This window comes from Rattus norvegicus, chromosome 18 (assembly GCF_036323735.1).
Source record: "Rattus norvegicus strain BN/NHsdMcwi chromosome 18, GRCr8, whole genome shotgun sequence".
NCBI classification, from domain to species: Eukaryota; Metazoa; Chordata; class Mammalia; order Rodentia; family Muridae; genus Rattus; species Rattus norvegicus.
In genome coordinates, this window is record NC_086036.1 from 43,008,190 (window position 1) to 43,031,304 (window position 23,115).

At 39.7% G+C, this 23,115-nt stretch overlaps 1 long non-coding RNA gene across 3 annotated transcripts in view; it reads left to right on the top strand.

The window, feature by feature from the left end:
• Positions 1–18,463, top strand: part of LOC108348789 (uncharacterized) — a 65,106-nt gene extending 46,643 nt beyond the window's left edge. For all 3 annotated transcript variants that reach the window (XR_010059711.1, XR_001842101.3, XR_010059712.1), the window contains 3 exons: positions 6,824–6,984; positions 15,163–15,270; positions 18,151–18,463. This is a non-coding gene — a long non-coding RNA (uncharacterized LOC108348789). The remainder of the gene's footprint in view (positions 1–6,823; positions 6,985–15,162; positions 15,271–18,150) is intronic.
• The last annotated feature ends 4,652 nt before the right edge of the window (positions 18,464–23,115 follow it).

Sequence of the window (23,115 nt, forward strand, 5' to 3'; positions counted from 1 at the left end):
TTTGTTTAGCTCTGAACCCCATTTTTTAATAGGGTTATTTGTTTCCATGCGGTCTAACTTCTTGAGTTCTTTGTATATTTTGGCTATAAGGCCTCTATCTGTTGTAGGATTGGTAAAGATCTTTTCCCAATCTGTTGGTTGCCGTTTTGTCCTAACCACAGTGTCCTTTACCTTACAGAAGCTTTGCAGTTTTATGAGATTCCATTTGTTGATTCTTGATCTTAGAGCGTAAGCCATTGGTGTTTTATTCAGGAAATTTTTTCCAGTGCCCAGGTGTTCCAGATGCTTCCCTAGTTTTTCTTCTATTAGTTTGAGTGTGTCTGGTTTGATGTGGAGGTCCTTGATCCACTTGGACTTAAGCTTTGTACAGGGTGATAAGCATGGAGCGATCTGCATTCTTCTACATGTTACCCTCCAGTTGAACCAGCACCATTTGCTGAAAAAGCTATCTTTTTTTCCATTGGATGGTTTTGGCTCCTTTGTCAAAAATCAAGTGACCATATGTGTGTGTGTTCATTTCTGGGTCTTCAATTCTATTCCATTGGTCTATCTGTCTGTCTCTGTACCAATACCATACAGTTTTTATCACTATTGCTCTGTAATACTGCTTGAGTTCAGGGATAGTGATTCCCCCTGAAGTCCTTTTATTGTTGAGGATAGTTTTAGCTATCCTGGGTTTTTTGTTATTCCAGATGAATTTGCAAATTGTTCTGTCTAACTCTTTGAAGAATTGGATTGGTATTTTGATGGGGATTGCATTGAATCTGTAGATTGCTTTTGGTAAAATGGCCATTTTTACTATATTAATCCTGCCAATCCATGAGCATGGGAGATCTTTCCATCTTCTGAGGTCTTCTTCAATTTCTTTCCTCAGTGTCTTGAAGTTCTTATTGTACAGATCTTTTACTTGCTTGGTTAAAGTCACACCAAGGTACTTTATATTATTTGGGTCTATTATGAAGGGTGTCGTTTCCCTAATTTCTTTCTCGGCTTGTTTCTCTTTTGTATAGAGGAAGGCAACTGATTTATTTGAGTTAATTTTATACCCAGCCACTTTGCTGAAGTTGTTTATCAGCTTTAGTAGTTCTCTGGTGGAACTTTTGGGATCACTTAAATATACTATCATGTCATCTGCAAATAGTGATATTTTGACCTCTTCTTTTCCGATCTGTATCCCTTTGATCTCCTTTTGTTGTCTGATTGCTCTGGCTAGAACTTCAAGAACTATATTGAATAAGTAGGGAGAGAGTGGGCAGCCTTGTCTAGTCCCTGATTTTAGTGGGATTGCTTCAAGTTTCTCTCCATTTAGTTTAATGTTAGCAACTGGTTTGCTGTATATGGCTTTTACTATGTTTAGGTATGGGCCTTGAATTCCTATTCTTTCCAGGACTTTTATCATGAAGGGGTGTTGAATTTTGTCAAATGCTTTCTCAGCATCTAATGAAATGATCATGTGGTTCTGTTCTTTCAGTTTGTTTATATAATGGATCACGTTGATGGTTTTCCGTATATTAAACCATCCCTGCATGCCTGGGATGAAGCCTACTTGATCATGGTGGATGAGTGTTTTGATGTGCTCTTGAATATGGTTTGCCAGAATTTTATTGAGTATTTTTGCGTCGATATTCATAAGGGAAATTGGTCTGAAGTTCTCTTTCTTTGTTGTGTCTTTGTGTGGTTTAGGTATAAGAGTAATTGTGGCTTCGTAGAAGGTATTCGGTAGTGCTCCATCTGTTTCAATTTTGTGGAATAGTTTGGGTAATATTCGTATGAGGTCTTCTATGAAGTTCTGATAGAATTCTGCACTAAACCCGTCTGGACCTGGGCTCTTTTTGGTTGGGAGACCTTTAATGACTGCTTCTATTTTCTTAGGAGTTATGGGGATGTTTAACTGGTTTATCTGTTCCTGATTTAACTTCGATACCTGGTATCTGTCTAGGAAATTGTCCATTTCCTGAAGATTTTCACGTTTTGTTGAATATAGGTTTTTATACTAAGATCTGATGATTTTTTGAATTTCCTCTGAATCTGTAGTTATGTCTCCCTTTTCATTTCTGATTTTGTTAATTTGGACGCACTCTCTGTGTCCTCTCGTTAGTCTGGCTAAGGGTTTATCTATCTTGTTGATTTTCTCAAAGAACCAACTTTTGGTTCTGTTGATTCTTTCTATGGTCCTTTTTGGTTCTACTTGGTTGATTTCAGCTCTGAGTTTGATTATTTCCTGCCTTCTACTCCTCCTGCGTGTATTTGCTTCTTTTTGTTCTAGAGCTTTTAGGTGTGCTGTCAAGCTGCTGACATATGCTCTTTCCCGTTTCTTTCTGCAGGCACTCAGTGCTATGAGTTTTACTCTTAGCACAGCTTTCATTGTGTCCCATAAGTTTGGGTATGTTGTACCTTCATTTTCATTAAATTCTAAAAAGTTTTTAATTTCTTTCTTTATTTCTTCCTTGACCAGGTTATCATTGAGTAGAGCATTGTTCAATTTCCACGTATATGTGGGCATTCTTCCCTTACTGTTATTGAAGACCAGTTTTAGGCCGTGGTGGTCCGATAGCACGCATGGGATTATTTCTATCTTTCTGTACCTGTTGAGGCCCGTTTTTTGACCAATTATATGGTCAATTTTGGAGAAAGTACCATGAGGAGCTGAGAAGAAGGTATATCCTTTTGCTTTAGGATAGAATGTTCTATAAATATCCGTTAAGTCCATTTGGCTCATGACTTCTCTTAGTCTGTCGACATCACTGTTTAATTTCTGTTTCCATGATCTGTCCATTGATGAGAGTGGGGTGTTGAAATCTCCCACTATTATTGTGTGAGGTGCAATATGTGTTTTGAGCTTTAGTAAAGTTTCTTTTACGTATGTAGGTGCCCTTGTATTTGGGGCATAGATATTTAGGATTGAGAGTTCATCTTGGTGGATTTTTCCTTTGATGAATATGAAGTGTCCTTCCTTATCTTTTTTGATGACTTTTAGTTGAAAATTGATTTTATTTGATATTAGAATGGCTACTCTAGCTTGCTTCTTCCGACCATTTGCTTGGAAAGTTGTTTTCCAGCCTTTCACTCTGAGGTAGTGTCTGTCTTTGTCTCTGAGGTGTGTTTCCTGTAGGCAGCAGAATGCAGGGCCCTCGTTGCATATCCAGTTTGTTAATCTATGTCTTTTTATTGGGGAGTTGAGGCCATTGATGTTGAGAGATATTAAGGAATAGTGATTATTGCTTCCCATTATATTCATATTTGGATGTGAGGTTATGTTTGTGTGCTTTCATTCTCTTTGTTTAGTTGCCAAGACGATTAGTTTCTTGCTTCTTCTAGGGTATAGCTTGCCTCCTTATGTTGGGCTTTACCATTTATTATCCTTTGTACTGCTGGATTTGTAGAAAGATATTGTGTAAATTTGGTTTTGTCATGGAATATTTTGGTTTCTCCATCTATGTTAATTGAGAGTTTTGCAGGATACAGTAACCTGGGCTGGCATTTGTGTTCTCTTAGGGTCTGTATGACATCAGTCCAGGATCTTCTGGCCTTCATAGTTTCTGGTGAGAAGTCTGGTGTGATTCTCATAGGTCTGCCTTTATATGTTACTTGACCTTTTTCCCTTACTGCTTTTAATATTCTTTCTTTATTCTGTGCGTTTGGTGTTTTGACAATTATGTGAGGGGAGGTGTTTCTTTTCTGGTCCAATCTATTTGGAGTTCTGTAGGCTTCTTGTATGTCTATGGGTATCTCTTTTTTTAGGTTAGGGAAGTTTTCTTCTATGATTTTGTTGAAGATATTTACTGGTCCTTTGAGCTGGGAGTCTTCACTCTCTTCTATACCTATTACCCTTAGGTTTGATCTTCTCATTGAGTCCTGGATTTCCTGTACGTTTTAGACCAGTAGCTTTTTCCACTTTACATTATCTTTGACAGTTGAGTCAATGATTTCTATGGAATCTTCTGCTCCTGAGATTCTCTCTTCCATCTCTTGTATTCTGTTGGTGAAGCTTGTATCTACAGCTCCTTGTCTCTTCTTTTGGTTTTCTATATCCAGGGTTGTTTCCATGTGTTCTTTCTTGATTGCTTCTATTTATATTTTTAATTCCTTCAACTGTTTGTTTGTGTTTTCCTGGAATTCTTTCAGGGATTTTTGTGATTCTTCCAGTGATTTTTGCGATTCCTCTCTGTAGGCTTCTACTTGTTTATTAATGTTTTCCTGTGTTTCCCTAAGGGAGTTCTTCACGTCTTTCTTGAAGTCCTCCAGCATCATGATCAAATATGATTTTGAAACTAGATCTTGCTTTTCTGGTGTGTTTGGATATTCCATGTTTGTTTTGGTGGGAGAATTGGGCTCCGATGATGCCATGTAGTCTTGGTTTCTGTTGCTTGGGTTCCTGCGCTTGCCTCTCGCCATCAGATTATCTCTAGTGTTACTTTGTTCTGCTATTTCTGACAGTGGCTAGACTGTCCTATAAGCCTGTGTGTCAGGAGTGCTGTAGACCTGTTTTCCTCTCTTTCAGTCAGTTATGGGGACAGAGTGTTCTGCTTTCGGGCATGTAGTTTTTCCTCTCTACAGGTCTTCAGCTGTTCCTGTGGGCCTGTGTCTTGAGTTCACCAGGCAGCTTTCTTGCAGCAGAAAAGTTGGTCTTACCTGTGGTCCCGAGGCTCAAGTTCGCTCGTGGGGTGCTGCCCATGGGCTCTTTGCAGCGGCAGCAACCAGGAAGATATGCGCCGCCCCTTCCGGGAGCTTCAGTGCACCAGGGTTCCAGATGGCCTTTGGTGTTTTCCTCTGGTGTCTGAGATGTGTGTGCAGAGAGCAGTCTCTTCTGGTTTCCCAGGCTTGTCTGCCTCTCTGAAGGTTTAGCTCTCCCTCCCACGGGATTTGGGTACAGAGAACTGTTTATCAGGTCTGTTTCCTTCAGGTTCCGGCGGTGTCTCAGGCAGGGGTCCTGCAGCTCCTGGGCCCTCCCCCATGGGAGCCCAGAGGCCTTATACAGTTTCCTCTTGGGCCAGGGATGTGGGCAGGTGTGGGCAGTGTTGGTGGTCTCTTCCACTCTGCAGCCTCAGGTGTGCCCACCTGACCAGGCGGTTGGGTCTCTCTCTCACAGGGTCTGGGGGCAGAGAGGTGCTGCGGGCCGGGATCCGCGGGTGTGGGACTTCCGGTAAACACAGGACGTGCCCGGTCCTAGAGGAATTCTGCCTACATGTGTCCCGAGCTCACCAGGCAGCTTTCTTGCAGCAGAAAAGTTGGTCTTACCTGTGGTCCCGAGGCTCAATTTCGCTCGTGGGGTGCTGCCCACGGGCTCTCTGCAGCGGCAGCAACCAGGAGCCCCTTAGTCATTATTGGTGTGAATACAAATTATTATAGCCACTGTGGAAATAATCTTGAAAGATCCTCAAAAAATCAAAACTATGTCTATATTATTTAGCATTCCTGTACTTGGGATATACTTCATACCTCACTATAGATATATTTGCTCCCCCCACCATATTTATTGCTGCTCTGCCCACTATAGCTTCAAAATGGACCCAACTTAGGTGTCCATCAACAGATGAACAAATCTTAGAAATCTCATACATATATAAATTAGAATAGTATTCTGTTCTGGAGAACAATCAGATAAGATTTGGAGTAAAAATGGGTAGAATTAGAATGTGTAATACTAAATGATATAACCTAGTCTCAAACAAGACAAAACAAACAAAAAAACAAAACAGCAACAACAACTGAATAAAATTCCCATGTTCTCTTTCATATGCAAACTCTAATATATATGACATATGACACACACCTTTATATGTGGACTATATATATATGTGTGTGTCTGTCCTATTAGTGCAATAAGATACTATGACCAAGACAACTCTTATAAGAGAAAGCATTTAATTCAGTTTCTAAGGTGGAGTCTATTTTCATCATGGCATGACCATACATGTTACTGGAGCAATACTTGGAGCTATACCTTGATCCACAGGCAAATAGAGAGAGAGAATTGCCCTCAACCTTGTGTGGGTTTTTGAAATCTCAAGGGCCATTCCCAGTGACACACTTTCTTCAGCAACCCCACACTTAATCTAGCAAGGTGGCAACTCCTAATCCTTCTCAAATAGTGCTACTCCATGATGACTAAGCATTCAAATATATGAGCCTTTAGGAAGCCATTCTTATTAAAACCACCACAATATGTGTGTGTGTGTGTGTGTGTGTGTGTGTGTGTGTGTGTGTGTGTGTATGTGTTTATGTGTGTGTGTGTGTTTATGTGTGTGTGTGTAAATATATGTGAAGCTGTTGTATTACATGAAGAAATGAGGACAAGGACAAGGAAGGACATGATGTAGGTGGTAGACAGGTGAGTCCTAAAAGAGTTTTTCTAGTTTTAATTCTATCCTGGTATTGTCTTCCTTTCTTCCTTCCTTCCTTCCTTCCTTCCTTCCTCCCTCCCTCCCTCCCTCCCTCCCTCCCTCCCTCCCTCCCTCCTTCCCTTCCTTCCTTCCTTCCTTCCTTCCTTCCTTCCTTTCTCTGTCTTTGTCTTTTCTTTCTTCCTTTCTTTATGGAGTGTGATTATACATACAAATGATAATTGATAGTAAATGTATAAAATCAAAGACAAAGTTCTATGATTCTAAAGTCATAGAAGTTCATCAAGATATAAAGACTTTGGGTCTTGGAAGTACTTGTTTGAGTAGCTACATTTATCACAATAAAGTGATTAAAACAATGATTAATTATTTGGCTAAAGTTATTTTCATGTGATTCACAAATAGAAAAATATTCCTAACCAAAAATATTCCTTCAAACCTTACCCTGTTTCTAAAACTATATACTACGTCTGTACTTACAGGACTGGAAATTTTGAACAGCTGGGTTTGTTTGTCCAGAATGTTCCATGTTGTGACTTTGAATCAAACACAATCTTCAAAAACTTATTAAGACCTTCGCCTGATCTCAATGCTGGGGGCAGTATGAAGCTGAAAGGATTTCCAGCTCTAATGACTTTGCCAGGTTTGAAAAACCAATTTAATAGTGCCTGAGACCCCTTTATGAATGTGAAGTTCCCCACTGCTTTGGAGGGGCAGCCTATTGCCCTAGAATCCTTGAACAATCACTGAAGAAGACATTGCACCAGGAGGGTGGAAACAGTGCATATTAACTGTCCACGGTCTGCAATGAATAGCTGGTCCTTTTTTCTCCTCCATCCCTTATGATTAGAAATAAATTTGTTAGGTATGTCCAGGAAACTAATTACATCATCACGAGGAATATCCAGTGGGGAAATCTTTTCTTTTCAGATCAAAAGAATGACTAGCAGCTACTGTGCTCAATCTAGTCATCTGTAGGAGAGAGTGCCAGGGAAGGGATAGCAGCTTGGCTCCCTGGGAGCATCTGCTCACAGAAAAAGATGGGAAATTAACTATGTAGTGGGGAGGCAGCTGCAAAGCACAGAGTAAACAGGAATCAGGGGAAAGCTCACCCAGTCAGAGGAGACACAGTGAGAAGGGAACTGATGGAAAATGGAGACTCAGTGTAGGGAAAAGATCTTGATTTTTTTTAAAAACACATCAGGAAGTAAGAGTCCTGGTTTGTTACCAGTTCTGTTGCTTTTTCCTCCCACAGTGTCTTCCTTTTTACACACTAATAGGCACAGGAACAGTTGCTTGGTTGTTATGAAGACTAAATATGCTAATTATAAGACATTGTATATATCATAGTTCTTATAGACTAATACCAAGTATATTATTTGGGTTTGATATATATATATATTACAGCTTGAAGGAACTGATCCAGAGTCTTGGACATATTAGAGAAAAACACTATTACTGAGTTATAATGCTTGAAATTTTCATTATTACTGGCTCACCTAGCATCTACCCATTTTAAAACTTAGAATTGCCATATGGGATGCAATTGATGGGCATTCTATTTTTTAGAAGAGAGTTTTCAATGGCAGTGATACCAAGTATGATTCTTTTAACCCAATATTGAATGCTACAAACTATCAGTACTCAATCAGTTGATCCCAGTGTCAAGAAAGGAGACATTAATAATCAGAGTAGATGGAGACACAGAGCACATTTAAATTTTTAAAATAAAAAATAACATATCCTTAGATTAAAATGACATATTTTATATGCCTATACCACAAATATGAAATATGCCTCAAGTCACATAAGTTCCAGTGATTGTGTGAATCTAGAGTTATTCCTGGATTTCAACATACAATCTATAGAGGAATAAATACAGGTCAAAGAAAGTACAGTCTTGTTTGAATGGTGTGATAGATTACAGTTTGCAAGCCTACCCTTACCCCAGATGGAGTGATTATCAGAATATGAGTCACTAGTGAGATCTTTCTGCTGTTCTCTTAGCGAGCCAGGGCTACTTTGTCAGTTTTCACCAGTAGATGATGCACAGAAATAATGTCAGTCAACTGAGAGGCAGAGAGGTTAAGAAGCAGACCCCCCTCCCCAGTTCCTGCTCCCACACTGACTGGCTAGCTCTCAGACAATCTCTGAATCTACATGTTGACAGTGGCCCAGCCTCTTGGTTCTCTGCGGACAGTATGAAGCTGATGTTTCACTCTTTCCACCCTCCTCTTTCTTTTCTGATCATTGATAAGAAGGAAGACATAGAGTTCTTTTGTGGTAAGCCAGCTTTATCTTAACAGTGAGAGGCATAGACTTTGTCAGTATTACTCATTTCTGCAGAAAGGTGTAAGTCTTTTTTTCTTTGGATTCACATTTAAAGCATTATTACCACTGGCCTATGTATGCCACCATACTTTTAAGCACTGTTGGGAACAAAACACTGAAAAAAAATCAAGAAGTGGAACAGACACTGAGTAGGTAAATCAGAGGTGACAAGGTCAAGTTTTGGGATTATTATGCTAATAATTGAAACTGCATTTTCCCCACTACATAGACCAGTTTTGGGGAAGGTTTGACAAATATGATATCTATTTCCACTTATTTAAAATGGTTGTTTTGCTATTGATTGACTGTTTCCCTTAAGTAGTGGCCAACATGGCAGAGCATGGGATTGACCTAACTGCTAACTAAGCACACAGGCTCTGGATCCTCACTGTTAGGGGATTTGTCTTTTTTTTCTTTTACTTATTCACTTTACACCCTGCTCACTGCTCTACTCCCTGTCACCCCCTCACACCCACCTCCACATTCCTCCCTACATTCTGTCTTCTACTCTGAGTGGGTGGGGGTCTCCTGGGGTATCCCTCTACCCTGTACTTCAAGTCTCTGCCAGTCTAGGAATGTCCTCTCCCGCTGAGTCCAGTCAAGACAGCACATCTAGAAGAACATATTCCATGGACAGGCAACAACTTTTGTGATAGAAGGGTTGTTTGTTAATGATAGCATTCCTAGCTTTGTGATCATAGGGGATGTAATACCACCATCCAGGTCTTGGTTTCTTTGTCTGTAAAGTGAGACAGTAGAGGTTCGTGATCTCTAGTACTGTTTGGAGGATTACATGAGATCAATTTTATAAGCACATCAATATATAAACATATTCAACACGTTTCCAAGGAGGTACAGTATAAAAGGGAGTGCACTGTTTGATTAAAAGATTTGAGGGAAGCCATCCAATTTTATAATACTTTGCAAATTATATATAATTATAAAAGTATAAGTATAAATTTATATACTTTGCCAACTCATCTTTGTCTTGTAATGCTTTTGTTGTCAGAATTTTATAGAAATTAGGAATTTTCCACAGGCAAACAGGAGAAGAGTAGAATAGGCATTGTTGCGGTTAGCTTACTAGAAGGGGCAACAACAGACTGGTTGACTTTCTGCTACATGTACTCTTTCAGTTCCCACAGTAGCCAATATATGCCATGGGAAAAGCCTTTTGTACGACACAACACTTGATTTCAAAGTCATCTATTTGTCTTCCCATTCAGTGTTTGTCAAGGGTTGAGAGGAAATCACAGTTAGTTCAGAATTAGTGTGGTCATTTGAGCATCCTAGGACAGATTAGCCATCTAACAATGCAGCATGATGAACAAGGACAGAACATTTTATAATCACATGTGCTACCTGAATGAAAGATATATAATATCGAAGAATAGAGAAGGAAGTGAACATTAATTTTATTATTGTGGAAATGAATTTTTGGAATAATTGATTAAAATCTCCATTTTGCTTCAGTTACATTTGAAGGTTAAGATGAAGAAACGATCTTTTTTTCTGATGCTAATAATACTTATTAACATGAAAAAAATCTGGATTTTCTTCAGACCAAGATTTATTACCTGGGTAAGATACTGAGTTAGGCTTTACTTGTTCTAGTAGTACTTGTGCTTACATACTACCTTACCAATGTCTGCATTAATTTCATGTTAGCAAACAGATATTGGTGAAGCCCGAATTATTCTTTGAATATACATGTAGATAGAAAATATACCTATTTATATGAAGCCACATTTAGTAATTTATGTGAGATGAATCTCTCTGGGTCCCCAGATGAGCTGATGGAATCCCTTCAGAGCTTTATGTGCCTGGGTTGTGTGTCTGTTCTTGAGCTCTACTCTAATTGGAGCCTATCATTGTTGTCAGAAAGAGAACTAGGTTTTCTAGTGCATGGAAAACCCCAAGATACAGCTAGACAGATGCATGACCAGAAAGGGTTAGCAAAGGGGTAGGAAAGATTCATCTTCCAGTTTATGTGTCTTCTTGCTGACTACAACATATGACTAATGGTGCTGGGACCATAGATATGTTTGGAGAATGACTCTCTAGCAATATATTTTTATGTCTTATTTTAATAACATTTTTATTATATAAGTAATACACATTCATTGCAGGGAACATAAAAACATAAATGAACAAAAAACATAACAAAAGCTCTCTATATCCTGTCACCCATGGCATACAGGCTTTTTCAATGTGTATATATTATTCATGTTTTGTAACTTTTGTTATTATGAGTGTCAAGGAAAGATTGAGAACAAGAAATTGTTTTCCATTGCTATTTTGCCCCAAGGATGTCTGATGTTCCAGGATACATTCAATATATACTTTGTCAAACATGACATTGGATAAACTTAGGGATGCTATTTATGCAACATTCTCTCTTTACGAAGTTCCCTTAAGTATTGTGGTTGACTGGACACAAAGATGGGCTTTGGAAGCAGAAGACAGGAGTTCAAACTGTATTTTCTTCATTTTTTCGGTTCTGCAACCTTGATACATTATGCAGCCAAAATCATTTGAGATAGCCAATGTCTTATCTTTTTAAACCTCCAATTTCATGTGCTTCAGTATAGTTCCTAAATTTCTGAACATAGCTTTCTTATGCATAGTTCATAAGATGATGCTACTGGATAGAGTTGTTGAAGAATTAAAATATAAGTTTGTAAAAAGCTTGGCACATAGGAGGTGTTCCAAAAGTTTACCTCCTTATTCCTAAAGTTTTCACTGAAGACAAAGAAAGTTTTTAGAAGATAAATGAGTTCAGCTCCTCAAAGGTATAGGTAAGAAAATAAAATTAATATATCCAATAATTTTTAATGTTGATTCTTTTGTGAGAGGCTAGAGAACTATTAGCCTTCATTTTATTAAGCTGGGATGAAGGAGAGAAGGAGAAATTAGGTATAATTCCCTAGGTCATTATGCAATTCTGTGAAAGTTTGCCAATGTTTCAGGAGTTCCCTGTGTTACCAGTAGCCCAGCCTTGCTGTCTGTCACTGGCTAGTGGGTGGGTAGAGAGAAGGCAGAATTTTTAGAAGGCAACACCTGCGGGCTTAAGGCAGAGGCAAAGAGACACATCCTCGAAACCATTACTTGTCATTTTCTATAACATACTTGAGAATACTACAATTCAAACTGAAGCAATGTTTGGGATTTAGAAAGTCTAGAATTGTAAGATTTCCAATGCTAGGTCCCTCCTCTTAGGAATGCTAACTCCCTACCCACAAGCCAAGTTTTGACTTCTTGATTCTTCTCCTTGTTAGGCAGGTGCTGGCTGTGTGCTTGGCTAGCTCTTCTTCCCACTTTTGATGCTTGCAGCACCAGGGATGAGGCTGGGCTGTGATGGCTGTTGACAAATTACCTTTCTTTTGTGTCTTGTACTTCTTATTAAGATCTAGTGCACTGACATGAAATGACTATCATATTATCTCTGAGCAAAGAAGTCCCAGAGAAGGAGAACAGAACAGCTGACTCATATAAATGTTTAGGACTAGATGCTTCATGGCTCTCTGATTATTATTAAGGACATTATTGCCTGTGGTTATGATAATGACACTGGAATTTCTGCATATTAATGAGCTTATAAGCTGATATGATGTTTCAATATACAGTTACTGGGATTAATTTTTCATTCTACAGTTTTTGCTCATTACTTAGAGACATAGAATCCATTCAAACTTAAAGAATGTTTTAGTTTAGTTCATTAATGAAATTGTATATTGTCATTTTTTTCTAGTTAACAACAAAAATACACATGCTTATGTCACCAAACCAGAGCAATAAATGTTTGACAAACCTGTCATGTGTACACATTTTTACACTTTCCCTAGAGATTTAATATATTTCAACAGTTATCACAATTGTGTTAGAATTTATTCGTTGCAAAACTGTCAAAGTCAATGTGCTAATATCAAAGTTTATATTAACAACTCAAAATAGTTCAAGCCTTTAAATTGTTGACATGGAAACACATCTTTCTTCACCTTATCAGAACCCTGCACATGTGCTTATGTGGACTGGGTCCTGGATTAATCAGAAATGTGCCTTTTGATTATGCTTTGAAGTCAGCAAGAGTTATGAGGAAAATCATTATAAACCACTGTTCTGTATAACTGCAGAAAACAATCAGTGCTACCATGTTTTCTCTCTCTCTCTCTCTTTCTTTCTTACTTCCTTTCTTTCTTATTCCTTCCTTCATTTTTCCTTCCTTCCTCCCTCCCTCCCTGCCTCCCTTCCTTCCTTCCTTCCTTCCTTCCTTCCTTCCTTCCTTCCTTCCTTCCTTCCTTCTTTTTTGTTCTGTTTTATCAAGCTGGTACCATTTTTATAACATCCAAGACTTTACAGTTTGTAAGGCAAAATAACAGATGTGTGAAGAAGAGGCAGAAAGCCTTTTGGTGTGTCAAAGCTGTGTTCAAAAGTTAAGGGTATTGTTATGCATTAAGTAAATAGTACTAGAATAAAAAGGTATAGAAATTGATACTCCATTCAGGATAAAGTCTAAAGCATGTGAGCAATTAAAACAAGACAAGACAAGACTTGACAATGGAAGGACTATGGTTAAGCATGTGACTTCTGGAACTCATTTGTTCACTGTGGTCTTTAAACCACAGTGCAGCCCCCAGAATACAGCAAATACATAGGCGAATGCCAGCAGCAATCCACTGAACTGAGATCGGGACCCCCGTTGAAGGAATCAGAGAAAGGTCTGGAAGAGCTCGAAGGGGCTCGAGACCTCATATGAGCAACAATGCCAACCAACCAGAGCTTCCAGGGACTAAGCCACTACCCATGGACTGACCCTGGACTCCAACCACATAGGTATCAATGAATAGCCTAGTAAGAGCACCAGTGGAAGGGGAAGCCCCTGGTCCTGCCAAGACTGAACCCCCAGTGAACGTGATTGTTGGGGGGAGGGTAGTAATGGGGGGAGGATGGGGATGGGAAGCCCATATAGAAGGGGAGGGGGAGGGGCTAGGGGGATGTTGGCCCAGAAACCGGGAAGGGGAATAATAATTGAAATGTAAATAAGAAATACTCAAGTTAATAAAGATAAAAAAAAAAACCCACAGTGCAGCCATTGGGGCAGGGGTATGGATTCTCTCCTGTGACTGGGATTGATGGTGGAGACGAGACTGAGAATCTTGAAGCTGTCTGTCTGACACAGGGTTCTTTCTTTGTATAACTTCTTAAGAGTCTTTTTGATATGTGGCCTTTGTCACTGTCTGTCAGCTGTTTCTCTAATACCAGTGAGAGAAGGTAGACTATCTTCCTTAGGAAGGGAGCTGGTGAGAGGAAGAGTGATCTGTATGTGTATCACAGCTGATATTTTGAGGTTCTTTTCTTCAGTGTTCTGCCCAGGTGACTATGACATTAAAACATAACGGAGGAGACTTCCTGTATACTGCTCTCCAGAGTGAAGTAATTAGTAGATATTTCAGAGAATTTGACAACTAGACTTGTGGAAATTCTACTCTGAAATTTTTTTTCTATCTCAGACCAGAATGTAATTTTCCTTTCTTTCAATCCCTAAGATCATCAGGGAGTGAGCCTTGTGGTGCTGACAAGACTTGAAAAAAAGGAAAGAGGGTGTGTGATTCTATACAGGAGAGTGGATGTGGTCTAGGACCAGCCCAAGACTTTATGGGTGTCATAAGACCTGTCAGTAACATGGAAAATTACTTATTCTTTTTTCATTTTCTAATAAGCAACCATATATCCTATCTGTATTTTGTTGGCATGCAATTTCATACCCACTCATCCATCCATTCCTCCAACCAACCATTACACATTTATTACACATTTGCCATGTAACCCAAACTATGCTTATGTGGAAGACAGAAAAATTGCTGCTTTCTTGGATTATAGATGCCACGAGCAGTGCTATGGGACCATGTGAGTAGCGAGTCTCTGTCTTCTCTAAGTATATTGACAAGTTCTATAGAACAGAGTTAATGTGACCTTGGTGCCTGATACAGGGCTTAGCACATTAGAACAGTATGTTCACTGGGACACGTCTGGAGCAGACAAACTATAGATACTTTTCACTTAGAGCAATTAAGTCTATTTATATTCTTGCCAGTGGTAATAAGACAAGCAATGCTATAGTAGTTGGCACAGATAATGTCCCTCTTGTCACGTTCCATCTACCCCTGTGCCCATGCACAGAGCTGGTGGCCAATCCAGAATTCATTCCCCACAAACAGTCAAATGAAGCCATGTACTGCCATCAGCATTTTGGCAACTGGAACAAATCTAAGTTTTTATTGTCAACTCTGGTAACAACCCACAGACATTAATTAGCTAAATGAAGAATATGTTCACTACATTTACCTTGACTTGAGTAAACATAGGGAATGCAATCATTCCCCGTCAGACAACCTTATAGCCCATCAGACAACCTTATAATCAGACCTGTGTGCTTAGCTTCATGCTACTTTTATTTTCTTTGTGTTATATTTAATTTTTTGTCATACAGATTGCTATTTGCTGGTGGAAAGATGGCAGCCTGATTCAGTTTTATGGGGTAGAAAGGAAGAAATCAAAGTATGCGAATGATTAAATTGGAAGTCATTTCCGTTGGATGGTAAGTCTGAATCCTGGTGATGAGCACTAGAAAATAGCTTTAGGGACTACAGTGACAACATTTGAACTTCAGTGATGTGATGCCAGAAGAGCCACCCTACTGGCAGAGCATTCTTATCCACAGATCCTACTTCCTCAAGATGGATTCATCTCCTTTCCCTCTGACATGCTTTCAAGTCTCTTCCTAAACCATTCTCTCCACTCTGGTATTGAGGCTGGCTCCTCTGCCAAGGAGCATTCAGGGAAATGAAAACACCTAGAAGACAACTCTTCTAGAGTTGTGAATGTTCCTGAGGCTCCCTGCACATACCAGGCACTAGAAGAATCAGTTCACCTATGCAGGATGAATTAGGTCCAAGCATAGTTGGGGGGCTTCCTCTTTGATGATCAGACTCCTGATTTCACTTTCTGGAGGATTTCAGTGACTCTGAGAAGTTACCTGGGCCAGTCACAGTCAGTCAGACCTTGAAACAGAACTTCACCTCAATTGGGATCAATTAAGGGCAACTTGCAGGTTAAATAGGTCCTCAGTCTGGTTAAAGACCAAGTAGGACCAATAAAGAATAGAATTGAGGAAGAGACACTGTGCTTTTGGGGACGAAATATACTTGATCAGCTATAGTAGACTGTTATCTATTGGTAACTGGATTTAGGATGAGAGATATTTTGGTTTAGAACAATTTCACATTTTAATATGACTTTGTTATTAAGTAGCAAAAATATTTTGAAAATATTGTTGGGGTCCAAATAAATGATAAAAGCGAAATTCCAAGACAGATTAATAATTTAAATGTGTGCACTGCAGGCTATCTTGTATCTCTCCCGCTGAAAGTATGTCAGTCAGAAATACAGGCCTCAAAGTTTATCTGAGGGGCAGAAACTTCTCTTTCCTTTATCAGAAGGCAATCCAGGTCCTGGTGCTCAAAATTCACATCCTATTCTTTAGGCCTTGGGTTTCTGACAAGAAATCCTTTAGGTTGAGCTGAAGCTGAACTGGATTCTGGGAACATAGTTTACAGAAAGGCTGTTTGATCTCTGAGAAATCAGGAACCAAAGTATTCTGTAATGAAAGCAGCAGCCGTCAGAAACTGCTTAATAGATGCCGTGTGGTCACAGAGTTCATCTCTGCTGAGATGCGGATGAACCCCTCACCCTCCCGTGACCTCAGTGTTTCACAAACCCTTGAGATGCATTGCTTCATTAGTGTCTACTCCTGGGGAAAAAAAAGATTGCTGGCCCATAAATATAAAATAAAACTCACCAGAATGAATTATCAAGTACGTTTCCATGTCTGGGAAATAAAACCTTCAGGTTGCAGTCTTCAGCCCAAGGAGTTTTACATCAAACCTTTCCACATTGTTCAGCAGGACCACATATGAAATCTCCTTTTCCTACAAGAGCACACAAAGAATCCATGAAATGACATAATCCAATTACAGAGTAACCCCTTTCTTAGCCAAATGACTATTTTTGACAACCGTTACTGTATATGTCTAGTGGCAGTAGGAAATTAAAAATTAAATTATTGATAAAGCAAATTCAGCCAACGACCGGACCTACTTTTCCTAATATTGCAGAGAATATATGCTATTTAAAGCATATTAATCTAGCTGTTGATGTTAATGTTATTGATCAAAGGGCCATTTCATACTTAACAAGTCAATACATCATTGTGACAAAAAATAATTAGATGATGTGTTCTGCCAGTAAAGAAATTTACAAGTTTCTTCACGACTCAAAGATAGTAAAGGCATTATCATCTTCTACTAGTGTATAGGGGTTTATTGAAATGTAAACTCTACGGTGTAAGTGGTGGAGCTTGACAGTTCTGCTTCCTCCCTTTGTCCCTTTGTCCCTTCGTCCCTTCGTCCCTTCGTCCCTTCCTCCCTTCTCTCTTCCTCCCTTCCTCCCTTCCTCCCTTCCTCCCTTCCTCCCTTCCTCCCTCCCTCCCTCCTTTCATTCCTTCCTTCTTTCCTTCTTTCTGTCTTCCTTTTCTTAATCCTCCTTTCCCTTCTCAACCTCCTTTTCTTGGGGGGGCATGATCTCATGTAGCCCAGGCTGGCCACAGACGTTCTATGCAGCTAAAGAGAATATATTTCTTATCTCTTGCCTTCAAGTCCCAAGTTCTGAAATTACAGACATCTGACGCTTACTCATCTTACTTTACTGCTGAGATTTGAATCCAGGCCCTTACTTCATATGAGGCAAGCATTCTACCCACTGTGACCCAATCCTGATCTGAGATTTTTGCATTTCAAACAAGATTTTCCTGAGTGCTGCTGCTGCACTCAGGAAACTACTGATTTTTTAGGAGCAACAGTTTTACTGTGGGCTCAATGTGGGTGGAGTGACTGGTAGTGTAAGAGCCTGGTGTGCAGAAACTTCCAATCTGTTTGAAGTGAGTGGTTGAAAATGAAGTCCTTTGGGGAGTTTTTGTTTCATTTTTATTGCATTTTCCCCCACAGTAATATGTGAATGCAGTCGAAATGTGCTCACGTCCCTGACAGTAGCTCATTATATACTAAATCAGCAGTCGCTCATCTCACCATTTCTGTGAATGGCTTATGAGGCAGCATACATTTTCTAATTTCATAGACTCAAAAACCTTTTCATTTTGTTGTCTAAACAATCCATTCGAAACACTCCAGTCAATTTTGTCTTGTCTTGACATTTTCTCCCTTAGTAAGTAAGTTCCTTGTGACACATATATGGTTACCTGAAGACACCTATGCTGTGCTCACAGCCCCTGTCTAGCTGCCCCCTTTGTGGACCTGATAAATGTACCTAATCTCCACCTGTGATTTTGATCCCTGTCCCATGTTTCATGTTATCATTTCCTGGTGTATTTTTATACCAATGTTCCATTTCTCTTGAAATTGAGGTTGAGAAGAAGAGAAGAGTAATTGAGAGACTCCTGATTGAGATTGTTTGCCAGAGAACGGAAGCTTACCAGGAAATAGAATGGTAATTGAGGAAACAGACAGAGCCTTGTCCCCATCCCCAGAGTACTACTCAAATGGATTGCCTGTGCTCCTGGAGAGTTGGAACAGACTGACTTCTTGTATTAGAAAATGTCTAATTTATGGATCCATTTCCCACTGAGATTCTTGCTAGGTGCTGAAATTCCTCTTACCCCATTTCAACATTTACAGGTAGTGTACTTATACGTGTACTAAATAAAATCTGGTACAATATTTCCTATGTGTTTGTAAATGCATATGGGGAGAGAGAGAGGCCTATCAGAAGGAATTGGCTCATACCTTTATGGAGGCGAGCAATTCTGAACTACAGTTCACTATGGTGAGATATAACCAGGGCAGTCTGTAACTCTTGGGCAGGAGCTGAAGCTATAGTTTGCAGGTGGAATTTTTTTATTCTTCATGTACTCCAAAGGGTTTCAGACTTAAAGAGACAGTGCATGTGGTCTTGGGTCTGCCAGTGGCAGAAACATGAAACATTTAGCTGAAATGGAAAGTAGAAGAGGTTTGCCCATTTGGTACAAGGAAATATTCTTCAAGTAACAAAGCACAGGAACATGAAAATTGCAAGGAAATGGAGAAGAAAATCCATGAGAATGACAACCACAGTATTTCAGTTCACATATACACAATCAAATGTACAGTCTTTATGCGGCATAAGAAACTAAAATATGATGTGCATTCAGTCTTGCCCTGCATTTTTGAGGTTTCAGGTAGTATGGAAGGCAGACAGTGGATGCCCTATAGAGGGCAGGATGGGAAGCTTAGGCAGCAGTGAAGATGCAGTCATAATAAAAGATGGATAGTCAAAAACCACAGGAGAAAATGGAGGGACACATATGCCCTTCCTTTCCATAAGACAGTTATTTTTTTCTTATCTCATCTTTTCTTATCTTTTTCGGTACTTTGAAGTTAATCCACAAAAACATATATAAAAGTCTTTCAATGTGTAGAATCAAAGAAGCGAACTGACAGAGGTCATCCAAGGTGGGGATCTACTATACTCGACAAAAACTGACAGCTCTTTGCTTTTCAAAATCAAGCATCTTGTTTATTTTTTATTGGATATTTTCTTTATTTACATTTCAAATGCTATCCCCTTTCCTGGTTTTCCCTCTGGTAATGTCCCATTCCTCCCCCCCCCCCACCCCTGCCTCCATGAGGGTGCTTCTCCACCTATCCATCCACTCCCTCTCTCCCCACCCTGGCATTCCCCTACACTGTGGCATGGAACCTTCACAGGACCAAGGGCCTCTCCTCCCATTGAAAGCATCTTGAGGCCAAAGAGATAGGTTATATGGTAAAGCTCAGATTCTTAGAACCCAAGTAAAAAGAAAGAAAGAAAAACCCTAAACCATAGCACAATGGCATGTGCTGCTGTATAACCCCAGCGCTGAGGATCAGAGTGTCCCTAGAGCTTACTGACTAGCTACTACCCAGGGTCATGGAGCTCCAGGTTCATTTGAGAGACCTGGTCTCACAAAATAAGGTGAACAGCCAAATATGAAAATTGAGACATCTGCAAGGACATTCTTAGATACACCTTGATCTCAGCAAAACTTTCCAAACCTTTAAAAAGTTTCTGAGTCTGATAATGGGCCATGATACCATTCAGTCCTAAGAGTATCTTCTACCAACACACTACCCTCCAGTAATGGTTAAGATTCATTGCTATCAGTAGTTGTAAATCCTGACCACTGTTTGGGTACAGTTAGTTTGATTTGATGTATCAATGATTTAAACCTTACTTTGTGCTGTCTCAAGGTTTTATTATTTCTTATCTTCCCAATTGAGCAGAAAAAAATCATACTACCACAAAGGTTGTAAATCCAATGTCATTGAACAGTGGATTTTTTTTATTGATAAAATCTCAGTCCAAGGTCTGTGGCATGGATTTTTTCTTAGACTCCTTCTGTTGTCATTTACTCTGTCAATGAGACTTTAAAATTGTACTTCCTTATAGAATGCAGTTCTCAACCTTTGAGAATTGAATAACCCTTTCACCAGTGTCGCTGAAGACCATTGGAAACCACAGGTATCTGCATTGCGATTCTTTTTTTTTTTTTTTTTATTAACTTGAGTATTTCTTATATACATTTCGAGTGTTATTCCCTTTCCCGGTTTCCGGGCAAACATCCCCCTCCCCCCTCCCCTTCCTTATGGGTGTTCCCCTCCCAACCCTCCCCCCATTGCCGCCCTCCCCCCATAGACTAGTTCACTGTGGGTTCAGTCTTAGCAGGACCCAGGGCTTCCCCTTCCACTGGTGCTCTTACTAGGATATTCATTGCTACCTATGGGGGTCAGAGTCCAGGGTCAGTCCATGTATAGTCTTTAGGTAGTGGCTTAGTCCCTGGAAGCTCTGGTTGCTTGGCATTGTTGTACTTTTGGGGTCTCGAGCCCCTTCAAGCTCTTCCAGTTCTTTCTCTGATTCCTTCAATAGGGGACCTATTCTCAGTTCAGTGGTTTGCTGCTGGCATTCGCCTCTATATTTGCTGTATTCTGGCTGTGTCTCTCAGGAGCGATCTACATCCGGCTCCTGTTGGTCTGCACTTCTTTGCTTCATCCATCTTGTCTAATTGGGTGGCTGTATATGTATGGGCCACGTGTGGGGCAGGCTCTGAATGGGTGTTCCTTCAGTCTCTGTTTTAATCTTTGCCTCTCCCTTCCCTGCCAAGGGTATTCTTTTTCCTCATTTAAAGAAGGAGTGAAGCATTCACATTTTGATCATCCGTCTTGAGTTTCGTTTGTTCTAGGGATCTAGGGTAATTCAAGCATTTGGGCTAATAGCCACTTATCAATGAGTGCATACCATGTATGTCTTTCTGTGATTGGGTTAGCTCACTCAGGATGATATTTTCCAGTTCCAACCATTTGCCTACGAATTTCATAAACTCGTTGTTTTTGATAGCTGAGTAATATTCCATTGTGTAGATGTACCACATTTTCTGTATCCATTCCTCTGTTGAAGGGCATCTGGGTTCTTTCCAGCTTCTGGCTATTATAAATAAGGCTGCGATGAACATAGTGGAGCACGTGTCTCTTTTATATGTTGAGGCATCTTTTGGGTATATGCCCAAGAGAGGTATAGCTGGATCATCAGGCAGTTCAATGTCCAATTTTCTGAGGAACCTCCAGACTGATTTCCAGAATGGTTTTACCAGTCTGCAATCCCACCAACAATGGAGGAGTGTTCCTCTTTCTCCACATCCTTGCCAGCATCTGCTGTCACCTGAGTTTTTGATCTTAGCCAATCGCACTGGTGTGAGGTGAAATCTCAGGGTTGTTTTGATTTGCATTTCCCTTATGACTAAAGATGTTGAACATTTCTTTAGGTGTTTCTCAGCCATTCGGCATTCCTCAGCTGTGAATTCTTTGTTTAGCTCTGAACCCCATTTTTTAATAGGGTTATTTGTTTCCCTGCGGTCTAACTTCTTGAGTTCTTTGTATATTTTGGAAATAAGGCCTCTATCTGTTGTAGGATTGGTAAAGATCTTTTCCCAATCTGTTGGTTGCCGTTTTGTCCTAACCACAGTGTCCTTTGCCTTACAGAAGCTTTGCAGTTTTATGAGATCCCATTTGTCGATTCTTGATCTTAGAGCATAAGCCATTGGTGTTTTGTTCAGGAAATTTTTTCCAGTGCCCATGTGTTCCAGATGCTTCCCTAGTTTTTCTTCTATTAGTTTGAGTGTGTCTGGTTTGATGTGGAGGTCCTTGATCCACTTGGACTTAAGCTTTGTACAGGGTGATAAGGATGGATCGATCTGCATTCTTCTACATGTTGCCCTCCAGTTGAACCAGCACCATTTGCTGAAAATGCTATCTTTTTTCCATTGGATGGTTTTGGCTCCTTTGTCAAAAATCAAGTGACCATAGGTGTGTGGGTTCATTTCTGGGTCTTCAATTCTATTCCATTGGTCTATCTGTCTGTCTCTGTACCAATACCATGCAGTTTTTATCACTATTGCTCTGTAATACTGCTTGAGTTCAGGGATAGTGATTCCCCCTGAAGTCCTTTTATTGTTGAGGATAGCTTTAGCTATCCTGGGTTTTTTGTTATTCCAGATGAATTTGCAAATTGTTCTGTCTAACTCTTTGAAGAATTGGATTGGTATTTTGATGGGGATTGCATTGAATCTGTAGATTGCTTTTGGTAAAATGGCCATTTTTACCATATTAATCCTGCCAATCCATGAGCATGGGAGATCTTTCCATCTTCTGAGGTCTTCTTCAATTTCTTTCCTCAGTGTCTTGAAGTTCTTATTGTACAGATCTTTTACTTGCTTGGTTAAAGTCACACCGAGGTACTTTATATTATTTGGGTCTATTATGAAGGGTGTCGTTTCCCTAATTTCTTTCTCGGCTTGTTTCTCTTTTGTATAGAGGAAGGCAACTGATTTATTTGAGTTAATTTTATACCCAGCCACTTTGCTGAAGTTGTTTATCAGCTTTAGTAGTTCTCTGGTGGAACTTTTGGGATCACTTAAATATACTATCATGTCATCTGCAAATAGTGATATTTTGACCTCTTCTTTTCCGATCTGTATCCCTTTGATCTCCTTTTGTTGTCTGATTGCTCTGGCTAGAACTTCAAGAACTATATTGAATAAGTAGGGAGAGAGTGGGCAGCCTTGTCTAGTCCCTGATTTTAGTGGGATTGCTTCAAGTTTCTCTCCATTTAGTTTAATGTTAGCAACTGGTTTGCTGTATATGGCTTTTACTATGTTTAGGTATGGGCCTTGAATTCCTATTCTTTCCAGGACTTTTATCATGAAGGGGTGTTGAATTTTGTCAAATGCTTTCTCAGCATCTAATGAAATGATCATGTGGTTCTGTTCTTTCAGTTTGTTTATATAATGGATCACGTTGAT